This window comes from Schistocerca serialis, chromosome 1 (genome assembly GCF_023864345.2).
Source record: "Schistocerca serialis cubense isolate TAMUIC-IGC-003099 chromosome 1, iqSchSeri2.2, whole genome shotgun sequence".
Classification (NCBI taxonomy): Eukaryota; Metazoa; Arthropoda; class Insecta; order Orthoptera; family Acrididae; genus Schistocerca; species Schistocerca serialis.
The window spans coordinates 1,255,891,170-1,255,905,247 of NC_064638.1; positions in this window are offsets into that span (position 1 = coordinate 1,255,891,170).

Sequence of the window (14,078 nt, forward strand, 5' to 3'; positions counted from 1 at the left end):
TGTTCAGATACACCAATAATTTCAGAGTCAACACCTATAAGCAGTTCACTAACTTTATCTCTAATACCTTGTATATTTTGATGAAATATACCAATTCCCTCATTTCTCGGATACCTAAGCTTTGTCAAAAGTGGTTCCTTTGTTAGAGAGACATCCCTTAAGCAGGAATACCTATCAGCTGACTTCAATCTAAAAAAGGTGCAGCTCGAACACCCACTACTGCAGGAATTTTCCCATGAGTGATCCCACCAACCCCACCTATGCTGTCACCCATAAGCTTTGACAACCTCCCCTTCCCATACCTGTTGAGGTGCAGGCCATGTCTAGTAAAACCCGTCCTGCTGATAGACTCCACCGACACCACTGAAATGTGACCCATGCTTTCTGTCATCAGCGCACCCCCAAGTCTCATGTTATTACGCCTGACGGCTGTATTAAGATGAGGCCGATCGTGACGCTGAAACAGTTCCACGAAATGCACATTCGTGTTGCCAGTCTGAGTGACTATCTTTCCCAGGTCACCATCTATGTCATACTCCCCATCCCTATCAATACTATTACCAGCCCCACCCACAATCACTACCTGATCCTCTTTAGTAAAATCCCTACATAACCCCCCTATGTGAACAGTCACCTGAGCCAATCCTGCATTAGGCTTCACAATGCTGATGACCTGGTACTCACTCCCCAGCACTTCCTGCAACTGCTGGCCTACACCTCTGCCATGAGAACTACCTAGCAGCAAAACCTTCTTCTTCATCTTCGACTTTGCAACTGTCCTAGCCACCGTAACTACTGAGGTCTGCAGCATACTTCCTACATCTACAGCTACTAGAGATTACTCTCCACTAGACTCTGACAGTTGGTCATATCTATTGTAAACACCAATAGTAAAACTATCTGAAAATCTTCTTCTCCTAGCAGATCTCTTGCCAACAGCCAGCTCCCATTCCCCAACACCCTTCTCCCTCCTCATCTTATCTAGCTCCTCCTGTGCGTTTTTCAACTGCACCTGAAGGGCACACAGATCTTACGCTCCCGAGCCTCTATCAACTTACTCTTGCTACATAACCTGCAGTTCTAGGACAGGGTCTCACCAGAATGCCCACTGGCTTCCCCACTGCATCCCCCCCCCCCCCCCCCCAGTGAAAATACTTCGAACAAGTCTCACACCGCAATCCACCACTCACGAACCCACGGCAAAGTGATCAGATAGCATTGGTGCTAGGCTACTGGCCGTGACATTCAAAGTTAAGAAGGAAATTGTAATCGTTTATTGTAAAAGAATTTAAAATTTATTATGTAACGGATATTATTGTTACATTATTTAGAACGTGAAAGGGATCAAGCTTTCATTATTTAAATATGTTGAAATGTAAAGTAATGTAAAATAAGCTGCAGCCAATCAGATGGACGGCTTCAGACAAGGGAACTGCCCCAGTCAGTTGAGCGAGGTTGTTGGGCACGCGGGAAACGCGTCCGGGGACGGGCAGAGTGCAGTTCTGGTCTAGACACCAAAGAGCTCGGCTGGAGACACCTAAGGGTACAGTTCGGATTGAGCGCGAAAGCGCACGGTCGGTCTTTTAGCAGCTAGGAAGTGAAACGAAATTTCGCGTTGTGTGGTATCGCGGGTGTGAACTCTAACTTTTCGCATAGTTGACGAGGTGGATTAGTGGACTTGTAATTCACGATGAGACTGTGAATGACCGAACTGTGTCAAATGGACATGCGCTGAAGTGTAATAGTAACTCTAAATACGACCATTTCCGCTATTAGTTTGCTTTCTGAATAAACAGTATCCTAACAAAATCGCAACTGTGTGGCATACATCATTTATGGGTCCTATATTATTATTACTGTTATATTTTATGTTAACTTTGTACTATGGAAACTTGCTATCAGCTAGACAATTCGCCGGCCGGAGTGGCCGAGCGGATCTAGGCGCTTCAGTCCGGAACCGTGGGACAGCTATGGTTGCAGGTTCGAATCCTGCCTCGGGAATGGATGTGTGTGGTGTCCTTAGGTTAGTTAGGTTTAAGTAGTTCTAAGTTCTAGGGGACTGATGACCTCAACTGTTAAATCCCATAGTACTCAGAGACATTTGAGCCATTTTTGAGCTAGACAATTTAACCAAAGGGTCACAAGTGTCTAATTGAGGGCGTGTAACGCGACACGTGCGGTTCAACCCGTAAACGAGTTTGAGCCAAGACATTTCGACGAAGAGGACCCGCATGTGAGCCCGAACATCTTTAGGATGTTAGCTCGCAATGACGAATCTCATGGGATAGCGACATCATATTATACAGAAGGCAGTACTGTCGCGTACACAGGGAATGAAAAGACTGTGCACTAGTGGAGCTGTCATTTGTACTTCGGTAATTCGTTTAAAAGATTTCGGACTTCATTACAGCCGCACGATGGAAATTAACAAACTTTGAAGGCGGAATAGTAGTTGGAGCTAGGCTGTTGGGACATTCCATTTTGGAAATCGTTAGGGGATTCAATATTCCGAGGTACAGAGTGTCAAGACAGTTCCGAGAATACCAAATTCCAGTAATTATCTCTCACAACGGACAACGAAATGGCCGACGAACTTCACTTAACGACCGAGAGGAACGGCATTTGGGTAGAGTTGTCAGTGCTAATAAACAAGCAGCACTACATGAAATAACATCAGAAATCAGTGCTGGATGTACGATGAACGCATCCGTTAGGGCAGTGAGGCGTAATTTGGGGTTAATGACTGTGGTAGCAGACAGCTGACCCAAGTGCCTTAACTAACAGCATGGCATCGCCTGCAGTGCCTCTTTTGAGCTCGTGACCACATTCGTTGGACCACAGACGACTGGAAAACCGTGGTGGTAACATGGGTCCCGATTTCAGATGGTGAAAGCTGATGGAAGGTTCGAATGGGCGCAGACCTCATGAAGTCATGGAACCAAGTTGTCAACAAGGCACTGTGCAAGCTTGTGGTGGCTCCAAAATGGTGCGGGCTGTGTTTACATGGACTGGACTGAGTCCTCTGTCCCAACTGAACCGATCATTTAAAATCTGCAGCCATACATGGACTTCATGTACCCAAACAATGATGGAATTTTAATGGATGACAATGCGCCATGTGACCGGGCGACAATTGTTCGCGATTAGTTTGAACCACATTCTGATCAATCCGAGAAGATGATTTGGCCAGTCAGACTGCCTAACACGAATCTCATCAAGCATCTGTTGGACATAATCGAGACAGGTCAGTTCGTGTGCAAAATCCTGCACTGGCAATTATGGACGGCTGTAGAGACTTCCAACGACTTTTTGAGTCCTTGCCACGTATAGTTGCTGCACTACGTCGGGGAAAAGGAGCTTCGACACGGTATTAGGAGGTGTCCCACGACTTTCGACACCTCAGCTTATTACTTCCTCCGAAGTACATCTAAAGAGATTTTCAAATAACTTCCGGGAATTCAGCCAGGCAACACTTTCAGCGACCGCCGATGTTTCGGCAGGAGAACACCCCGCCATTTTCAAGGCAAACTGCAACGGACAGGCGGCGTACATGCAAATTTAAAACCTCGGTTCTCGGACTGAAGCAGGAAAGATAACACACACACTGAACACTAGTGCCACCAAAGATGACCAAAGTCAGAGCTATCGATAGTGAGACTATGAATTCGCAGGTGAGGTAGCATTGACTCTGTCCCTCTGTTTTTTGACAAGGGAGAGAGCTGGATTCCAAACAGAGATTAAACAGAAACATCCATCCCTGTTAACGAGGTTGCTCGCTAATTTAATCTCAACTGCCTCCCTAATAACACTGTCCCAATAGCTGGACGTGCATGCCAATATCTCGGTGTTATTATATAACATGGGGTGACCAGTATCCAAGCAATGTTCGGCAATAGCAGATCTATTTGGCTGCTGTAATCGCGTGTGCCGTTTATACTCAGTACATCGGTCGTCCACGGTCCTGATAGTTTGACCAATATATGCCATGCCGCAGCTACAAGGAATACGATGTACACCCGCCTTACGCACTCCAAGATCATCTTTAACGGAACTCAAAAGTGCTCTAATTTTAGATGGAGGTCGGAAAACACATTTCACATCGTAATTGCGTAAAATACGACCGATCTTGTTGGACGTGTTTCCTACGTAAGGCAAAAAGGCAGTGGACTTAGGTGTTGACTCAGAATTATCATCAATCACCCGATGTACAGCTGGTCGACAGCGCAACGCACGTTCAATCTGTCTATCACTATAACCATTTTGACGAAATGTAACTTCAAAATGGGACAGCTCACCTGGCGAAGTCTCAGCGTCAGAAACGACATGTGCCCTGTGTACCAAGGTACGAAGTACCCCTTCACGCTGAGCCGAATGGTGACAACTATTAGCCTGTATGTACAAGTCGGTGTGCGTACGTTTCCTGTAGACTGCATGTCCCAATGATCCATCATCCTTCCTCCTAACCAACACGTCAAGAAAGGGAAGGCAACCACCCTCTCCACCTCCATCGTAAAACGAATGTTCGGGTGGATCGAGTTCAGATGTTCTAGAAAGACATTCAAATTCTCCCTACCACGAGGCCAAACAACGAAGGTATCGTCAACGTATCTAAATAAACAGGCGGGTTTCAAAGGCGCCGACTCCAATGCACGTTCCTCGAAGTCTTCCACAAACAAATTTGCGATCACAGGAGACAACGGACTACCCATCGCAACTCCATCTGTCTGCTCGTAATACTGGTCATTAAATAAAAAGTAAGTGGATGTGAACACATGCCGAAAGAGATTAGTTAATTCAGCACCAAACCTGGCCTCAATTAACCGCAACGAATCAGACAGAGGAACACGAGTGAAGAGAGAGACCACATCGAAACTCACTAAAATATCAGAGTCATTCAGCCTCAGTCCCTCCAAACGACGTAAAAAATCAGATGAGTTTCCTATATAATGTTCACACCGACCTACTTGTGGACTCAACGGAGAAGCAAGATGCTTGGCTACACGGTACGTCGGAGCGCCGATGTTACTCGCTATAGGACGGAAAGGAACCCCTTCCTTGTGAACCTCCGGAAGGCCATATAACCTAGGGGGAAACAGCACTATAGGTGTTAAGACTCTTGATAGTGTCCCGCGACAAACCACTTTTCTTCAGGAGGCTGTTGGTCTTTCTCTCAACACTTTCTGCGATATGCTGAATCAGATAGTAAACGTTAACAGGGATGGAGGTTTCTGTTTAAACTCTGTTTGGAATCCGGCTCTCTCCCTTGTCAAAAAACAGAGAGACAGCGTCAATGCTACCTCACCTGCGAATTCATAGTCTCACTATCGATAGCTCTGACTTTGGTCGTCTTTGGTGGCACTAGTGTTCAGCGTGTGTGTTATCTTTCCTGCTTCAGTCCGAGAACCGAGGTTTTCAATTTGCATGTACGCCGCCTGTCCGTTGCAGTTTGCCTTGAAAATGGCGGGGTGTTCTCCCGCCGAAATATCGGCGGTCGCTGAAAGTGTTACCTGGCTGAATTCCCTGAAGTTATTTGAAAGTTGTATACGCCAGGAGAAACTCAGGTCTCACATCTAAAGAGATGACTGCAGTGGAAAACCTGAGAACACAGAGCCCATTGAAATGTGTGACCGGAAAAAGAACTAGGTTAAAGTGATGATGGTGCCAGAGGTTCCCTCCTCCCCACACCATGAGGACTCTTGTGGATAATGAATGCAAATGAAATTTTCTGTAGATAGCTGTTGTTTGTCTGCAGTGACTCCATGGGCCATTTCCGTCGCTTGGAGAGGCATTTCCCCCATGTGCTCGAACAATCGCTATCCAGGACGCGCTGGAGAAGCGGGCTGCCCTCGTGACAGGTGGGGGAGCACGGTGGGCGTCCAGTGGTGGTCGGCGCGACGGTCACGTGCCCGGCAGGTGGAGTGCGCCCCGGGCCTGTGTCAGCTGCTAATTGCTGCAATAATGCCACGTATTAGCCGCACAGTAGCGGCCTAATGGCATTAGCTACCCCCACCGCCGCACGTGCGCCCATGCTAAGCTCATTACGCGCCGCAAATTGGTGCCCGAGTGCTCCGAATATGACTGAACCGCTGTTAACTACAGTTTTATTCTGTGTGCTGCAGTCAAAACACGGTTGATGCCAGTGCTAATTGACGCAGCTGATTTGAAAGTTGTGCTACGCCTTTGTCACGGTTGTTCACCCAATCGGGGTTGAAATGCGGTAATGAGAGTACAGAACACTGCTTCAGAGTACTGGTGGTAGCCCACCGTTTCTTTTTTTTTTTTTTGTGCAAGCCGCGCATGTAAGTTTTTCTCGATAATTAAAGCTTGACAGTACAGTACTCTTCAAGTATTTTATTTGCAACGTACTTATAATACGAATAACGGTGGTCGATCAATAATGAACACTCTACTACACTACTGGCCATTAAAATTGCTACACCAAGAAGAAATGCAGATGATAAACGGAAATTCATTGGACAAATAGATTATACTAAAACTGACATGTGATTACATTTTCACTCAATTTGGGGGCATAGATCCAGAGAAATCAGTACCCAGAACAACCACCTCTGGCCATAATAACGGCCATCATACGCCTGGGCATTGAGTCAAAGAGAGCTTGGATGGTGCGTACAGGTAGAGCTGCCCATGCAGCTTCAACACGTTACTACAGTTCATCAAAAGCAGTGACTGGCGTATTGTGACGAGCCAGTTGCTTGGCCACCATTGACCAGACGTTTTCAGTTGATCTGAAGGATGTGCTGGCCCGAGCAGCAGTCGAACATTTTCTGTATCCAGATAGGCCCGTACAGGACCTGCAACATGCGGTCGTGCATTATACTGCTGAAATGTAGGGTTTCGCAGGGATCGAATGATGGGTAGAGTCACGGGTCGTAAAACATCTGAAATGTAAATTCCACTGTTCAAAGTGCCGTCAATGTGAACAAGAGGTGACCGAGACGTGTAACCAGTGGCACCCCATCCTATCACACCGGGTGATACGCCAGTATGGCTATGACGAATACATGCTTCCAATGTGCGTTCACCGCGATGTCGCCAAACACGGATGCGACCATCATGATGCTGCAAACAGAATCTGGATTCATCCGAAAAAATGACGTTTTGCCATTCGTGCACTCAGGTTCGTCGTTGAGTACACCATCGCAGGCGCTCCTGTCTGTGATGCAGCGTCAAGGGTAACCGCAGCCATGTTCTCCGAGCTGATAGTCCATGCTGCTGCAAACGTCGTCGAACTGTTCCTGCAGATGGTTGTTGCCTTGCAAACGTTCCCATCTGTTGACTCAGGGATCGAGACGTGGCTGCACGATCCGTTACAGCCATGCGGATAAGATGCCTGTCATCTCGACTGCTAGTGATGCGAGGCCGTTGGGATCCAGCACGGCGTTCCGTATTACCCTCCTGAACCCACCAATTCCATATTCTGCTAACAGTCATTGGATCTCGACCAACGCGAGCAGCAATGTCAAGATACGATAAACCGCAATCACGGTAGGCTACAGTCCGACCTTAATCAAAGTCGGAAACGTGATGGTACGCATTTCTCCTCCTTACACGAGGCATCACAACAACGTTTCACCAGGCAACGCCGGTCAGCTGCTGTTTGTGTATGAGAAAACTGTTAGAAACTTTCCTCGTGTCAGCACGTTGCAGGTGTCGCCACCGGCGCCATCCTTGTGTGAATGCTCTGACAAGCTAATCATTTGCATATCACAGCATCTTCTTCCTGTCGGTTAAATTTCGCGTCTGTTGCACGTTATATTCGTGGTGTAGCAATTTTAATGGCCAGTAGTGTAATTTTGTGTGCTGCTAAAAGAAGTATTGCACTTCAGACACCGAGAGAGGTGACGCAGTGGTTAGCACACTGGACTCGTATTCGGGAGAAGGACGGTTCAAACCCGTGTCCGGCCGTCCTGATTTAGGCTTTCCGTGATTCGACTGGTGCCGTCAGTGGATCACTTGGACAGTCACGCGTTGGTCTTCAGCGAGGAAAGTAGATTCTGTCCGCACGCAAGCGATGGTGGTCTGTGCATACAACGTAGACCTGTCTCGTAGAGTGTCTCCAAGACACAATGGCTCCATCCGAGGCCTCATGGTCTTGGGTGGCATAAACTACAACTCTCATTCACCTTTGGTATTTCTTTGCCTCTGGAGGGGACGCTAACATGCGCCCGGTACACGCAAAATGTTATAAGTTGTGTTATTTTGCCAATCTTGCAACTAGAAGATGACGATGTTCGCCCACACAGTGCCAGTGAAACTCTGTGTGTACTGCAAGAGATGCAGCAACTTCCCTGGCCGGCACGATCTCCGGACTTGCCTCCAACGGAGCACGTTCTGGTTGATGATGGCATTGAAACAGAAGATGACACGCGTAAAGCTGAAATACTAAACACCTTTTCCCAAAACTGTTTCACAGAGGAAGACCGCACTGCAGTTCCTGCTCTAAATACTCGCACAAACGAAAAAATGGCTGACATCGAAATAAGTGTCCAAGGAATAGAAAAGCAATTGGAATCACTCAACAGAGGAAAGTCCACTGGAGCTGACGGGATACCAATTCGATTCTACACAGAGTACGGGAAAGAACTTGCCCCCCTTCTAACAGTCGTGTACCGCTACTCCCTAGAGGAACGGAAGGTTCTAAATGACTGGAAAAGATCACAGATAGTCCCACTCTTCAAAAAGGGTCGTCGAGCAGATGCGCAAAACTATAGACCCATATCTCTGACGTCGACATGTTGTAGAATTTTAGAACATGTTTCTTGCTCGCGTATGATGTCGTTCTCGAAACCCAGAATCTACTCTGTAGGAATCATCATGGATTCCGGAAACAGCGATCGTGTGAGACCCAACTCGCTTTATTTGTTCATGAGCCACAGAAAATATTAGATTCAGGCTCCCACGTAGATGCCATTTTCCTTGACTTCCGGAAGGCGTTCGATACAGTTCCGCACTGTCGTCTGATAAACAAAGTAAGGGCCTACGGAATATCAGACCAGCTGTGTGGCTGGATTGAAGAGTTTTTAGCAAACACAACACAGCATGTTGTTCTCAATGGAGAGAGGTCTACGGACGTTAAAGTAACCTCTGTCGTGCCACAGGGGAGTGTTATGGGACCATTGCTTTTCACAATATATATAAATGACCTAGTAGATAGTGTCGGCTGTTCCATGCGGCTTTTCGCAGGTGATGCTGTAGTATACACAGAAGGTGCAGCATTAGAAAATTGCAGCGAAATGAAGGAAGATTTGCAGCGAATAGGCACTTGGTGCAGGGAGTGGCAACTGACCCTTAACACAGACAAATGTAATCTATTGCGAATACATAGAAAGAAGGATCCTTTATTGTATGATTATATGATATCGGAACAAACACTGGTAGCAGTTACTTCTGCAAAATATCTGGAAATATGCGTACGGAACGATTTGAAGTGGAATGATCATATAAAATTAATTGTTGGTATGGCGGGTACCAGGTTGAGATTCATTGGGAGAGTCCTTAGAAAATGTAGTCCATCAACGAAGGAGGTGGCTTACAAAACACTCGTTCGACCTATACTTGAGTTTGCTCATCAGTGTGGTATCCGCACCCGGTCGGGTTGACAGAGGAGATAGAGAAGATCCAAAGAAGAGCGACACGTTCCGTCACAGGGTTATTTGGTAAGCGTGATAGCGTTACGGAGATGTTTAGCCAACTCATGTGGCAGACTATGCAAGAGAGGCGCTCTGCATCGCGGTGTAGCTTGCTGTCCAGGTTTCGAGAGGGTGCGTTTCTGGATGAGGTATCGAATATATTGCTTCCCCCTACTTATACCTCCCGAGGAGATCACGAATGTAAAATTGAAGAGATTCGAGCGCGCACGGAGGCTTTCCGGCAGTCGCTCTGCCCACGAACCATACGCGACTGGAACAGGAAAGGGAGGTAATGACAGTGGCACGTAAAGTGCCCCACGCCACATACCGTTGGGTGGCTTGCGGAGTAAAAATGGAGATGTAGATGTAGATATGACGGGACAGGAAGTGACTCGTGCAATGCCTCAGACAACTTATACAGAACTACTGCCGGCCGAAGTGGCCGTGCGGTTAAAGGCGCTGCAGTCTGGAACCGCAAGACCGCTACGGTCGCAGGTTCGAATCCTGCCTCGGGCATGGATGTTTGTGATGTCCTTAGGTTAGTTAGGCTTAACTAGTTCTAAGTTCTAGGGGACTAATGAGCTCAGCAGTTGAGTCCCATAGTGCTCAGAGCCATTTTAGCCATTTTGAACAGAACTACTTGAGCTGGTCGAGTAGGCGTGGCATAACGTGTGACAGGGCAGTACTGAAATCTGGTATCGCAGGACAGAGGGGATCAGGTTGTGGAAAGAGGCCAAGAACAGTTACTGTTAGTTACACAAGAACACACAACTCTATTCCTCGAGAACCAACGCACAATTTTCTCTTTAAAACAACAAGAATCAATTCACGGCTGACGGCCCAAGTAACTCAACAGTAATAAAGTTTAAATACTTCCTTTTAAAACACAGGGATTTAGAGAAACGGCTGAAGGCCTTACTTAAGTAAAATTAAAATATCTTCGGCTAAAGGCCCGAATAATATTTCAGATCAACAAAGAAAATTCTTCAAAGGCAAGCATTTACCAATTTCGGCTAGAAACCATTTTAAGGAAAATTTGAATTAATTCCTCGGATGAAGAAAAAAAAAAAAGGTTCAAATGGCTCTGAGCACTATGGCACTTAACTTCTAAGGTTCAGGGTTTTGCAATTTTGATTTTATTGGCTATATACACCAACAGAAGGTCATCAGTCCCCTAGAACTTAGAACTACTTAAACCTAACTAACCTAAGGATATCACCCACATTCATGCCCAAGGCAGGATTCGAGCCTGCGACCGTAACAGTCACGCGGTTCCAGACTGTAGCGCATAGAACCGCTCGGCCACCCTGGCCGGCCCCTCGGCTGAAAGCCCAATAATATTTCAGCATAATAAATGCAACCTTTAGAGAAAAGCATTTACACAATACAACAGAAAATCATCTTAAGAAAACTTGAAATGTCTAAACGGGTGAAGGCCCAAACAATTATTCACAATAGCTAAAGACAAACCTTAAGATAATCAGTTAACAGTACGGCTGAAGGCCATTTTAAGAATTCAAGATAATTAAATAGAAACCTTACAGACAGGAATTTACACATTACGGCTGAAAGCCAAAAATTGTAAAACAAACGCGGCTGAATGTCTAAATACAGAGCAAAGGAGAATTTTAAATAAAACACGGCTGACGGCCTAACCTTAAAATACTTCACATAAGGTTCGGCTGAAGGTCTTATAATGAACATAAACAGACAATATTAATACATGGCTGAAGGCCTGGCACAGTACTTGCGACAAAGAAAATCACAGGCCGGCCGTTGTGGTTGAGCGGTTCTAGGCACTTCAGTCTGGAATGGTCGCAGCTTCGAATCCTGCCTCGGGCATGGATGTGTGTGATGTCATTAGGTTAGTTAGTTAGGTTTAAGTAGTTCTAAGTTCTAGGGGACTGATGACCTCAGAAGTTAAGTCCTATAGTGCTCAGCCGGCCGCGGTGGCCGAGCGGTTCTAGGCGCTTCAGTCCGGAACCGCGCGGCTGCTATGGTCGCAGGTTCGAATCCTGCCTCGGGCATGGATGAGTGTGATGTCTTTAGGTTAGTTAGGTTTAAGTAGTTCTAAGTTCTAGGGGACTGATGATCTCAGATGTTAAGTCCCACAGTACTCAGAGCCATTTGAACCATTTGAACCTATAGTGCTCAGAGCCATTTGAACCATTTTCGATCTCGTCCTTAGGTTGAGTATTGCTGTCCTCTTTGTTCGTGGCTCTGTCAGGTTGTTAAACTTTCTAGCTCGTTTCTCTACCACCTTTCGCTCGAAAAATGAATTTAAACTTGTAGAACTGGGTTTAACTCTGTAACGAGTGCCCGATCAGATTGCTGGAGGCTATCTGCCATATTAATTCTGTATTCCCTTATGAGCCATTTGTTTAGCATATTTGTACCTTGTGAGCTGGTTGTGAAGTTTAATTTTTATAAAGGAGGGTTTCATGTGCAAATGTTCACAGCGACTGATTAGATGCTGGGAGCTCTTTTTTGTTAATTGCTTGTTATTTGAGTTAGTGCCCCCCTGTACTGTCATCAACTAGATTATTCCTTAGTCAGAAGTTAGTGTGCCCGATGTCTTCACTGCCGAGCGTTGAAGTTTTAGAAGTTGCTTTTATTAATACTTCTGTGCCTTATGTTATGCCTTGGTACGAATTTGTATTGAAAAAGAGAAGTCATTGTACAGAATAGTCTTATGAGTTCAGAGTTTTGCAATTTTGATTTTATTGGCTATTTACACCAACAGAAGTTTTGTTAGTGTTTTATGCATTTGTTATGCAAATTTTAACAGTGGTTTAAACAACAGTTTCGTTGTGCTACTGTGAGGTTGTTAAATTTATCTATTTTATTGTATTTAAATTGTGCAAGGCAATAAACACGGTTTAACACAAGCTGTGTATCTTTGATAATTATGGCCCTGCTGCTTCCTGCATTATTAATGGACACAACTAGCAGGTCCCAGTATCTTTTGTATAACTATACTTTGTACATTTTATTGTAATAACAGCTTTACTTCTCGCATTATTGACTGGCTATTACTGAAGTAATGCGGTATGCTGTGGGCAGAGCAGCACCTACTTAAGTAGTAACTCCGTTACTCTCCTCAGTAGTCCCAAGTTCACCGCCACCGCCAGCCATCTTGGTTATAATTTCTTTCTTTTAACTTCGGTTATATGGCTTGGTTCAAATGGCCCTGAGCACTCTGGGACTTAACATCTGAGGTCAACAGTCCCCTAGAACTTAGAACTACTTAAACCTAACTAACCTAAGGACATCACACACATCCATGCCAGACGCAGGATTCGAACCTGCGACCGTAGCGTTCGCGCGGTTCCAGACTGTAGCGCCTAGAACCGCTCGGCCACCTCGGCCGGCAACCTCTGTTATATTTTATGTGGTTTACGTTTTACTGTTATCATCAGATTCCACCAAAATCCGTTCTATAGTTATATTCAGTGTATATCCTTAGGTTATTCAGGTTTAAGTAGTTCTAAGTTTGTAAGTAGGCTGTTTAGGTTTTCTTATTGGTAACGCCATGTAGTGCTCTGTATGAAAATCACTGGCTGTTCTGTGTGCAGTCTGTGAGTGGTTTGCATTGTTGTCTGCCATTGTAGTGTTGGGCAGTTGGCTGTTAACAGCGTGTAGCGTTGCGCAGTTGGAGGTGAGCCGCCAGCAGTGGTGGATGTGGGGAAGTGAGATGGCGGATTTTTGAGAGCGGATGATCTGGACGTGTGTCCATCAGAAACAGTACATTTGTAAGAACGGATGTCATGAACTGCTATATATATTATGACTTTTGAACAATATTAAGGTAAATAGATTGTTTGTTCTCTATCATAATCTTTCTTTTGCTAACTGTGCCTTTCAGTAGTTAGTGCCTTCAGTAGCTTGAATCTTTTATTTAGCTGGCAGTAGTGGCGCTCGATGTCTTGCAGTAGTTCGAGTAACGAAGATTTTTGTGAGGTAAGTGATTTGTGAAACGTATACGTTAATGTTAGTCAGGGCCATTCTTTAGTAGGGATTTCTGAAAGTCAGATTGCGTTGCGCTAAAAATATTGTGTGTCAGTTTAAGCACAGTCATGCATAATTGTTCAAAGGGGACGTTTCAAGTTCTAGGGGACTGATGACCTCAGATGTTAAATCCCATAGTGCTCAGAGCCATTTTTGAAAGAAAATCACAACCACAAACAACAGAACAGCGGTGCTCAGAAGCGTTCCAAGGGTCGGCCTGGGGACCAAACTGTAACAACAGTTTAGGTGAGACAGGCTGCCAAGCTTAACACTAAACGATCGAGTTGCAACACGATCTAGGGACGGCTGAAGAACCAGCAAAACAACCTGATCTGTCGCAACCGATCAACTGCCTACTCCAGTACGCAAACAGCATTCATCTGCTCAGTGGAAATCATAGAAGCTACGCACAGTTCC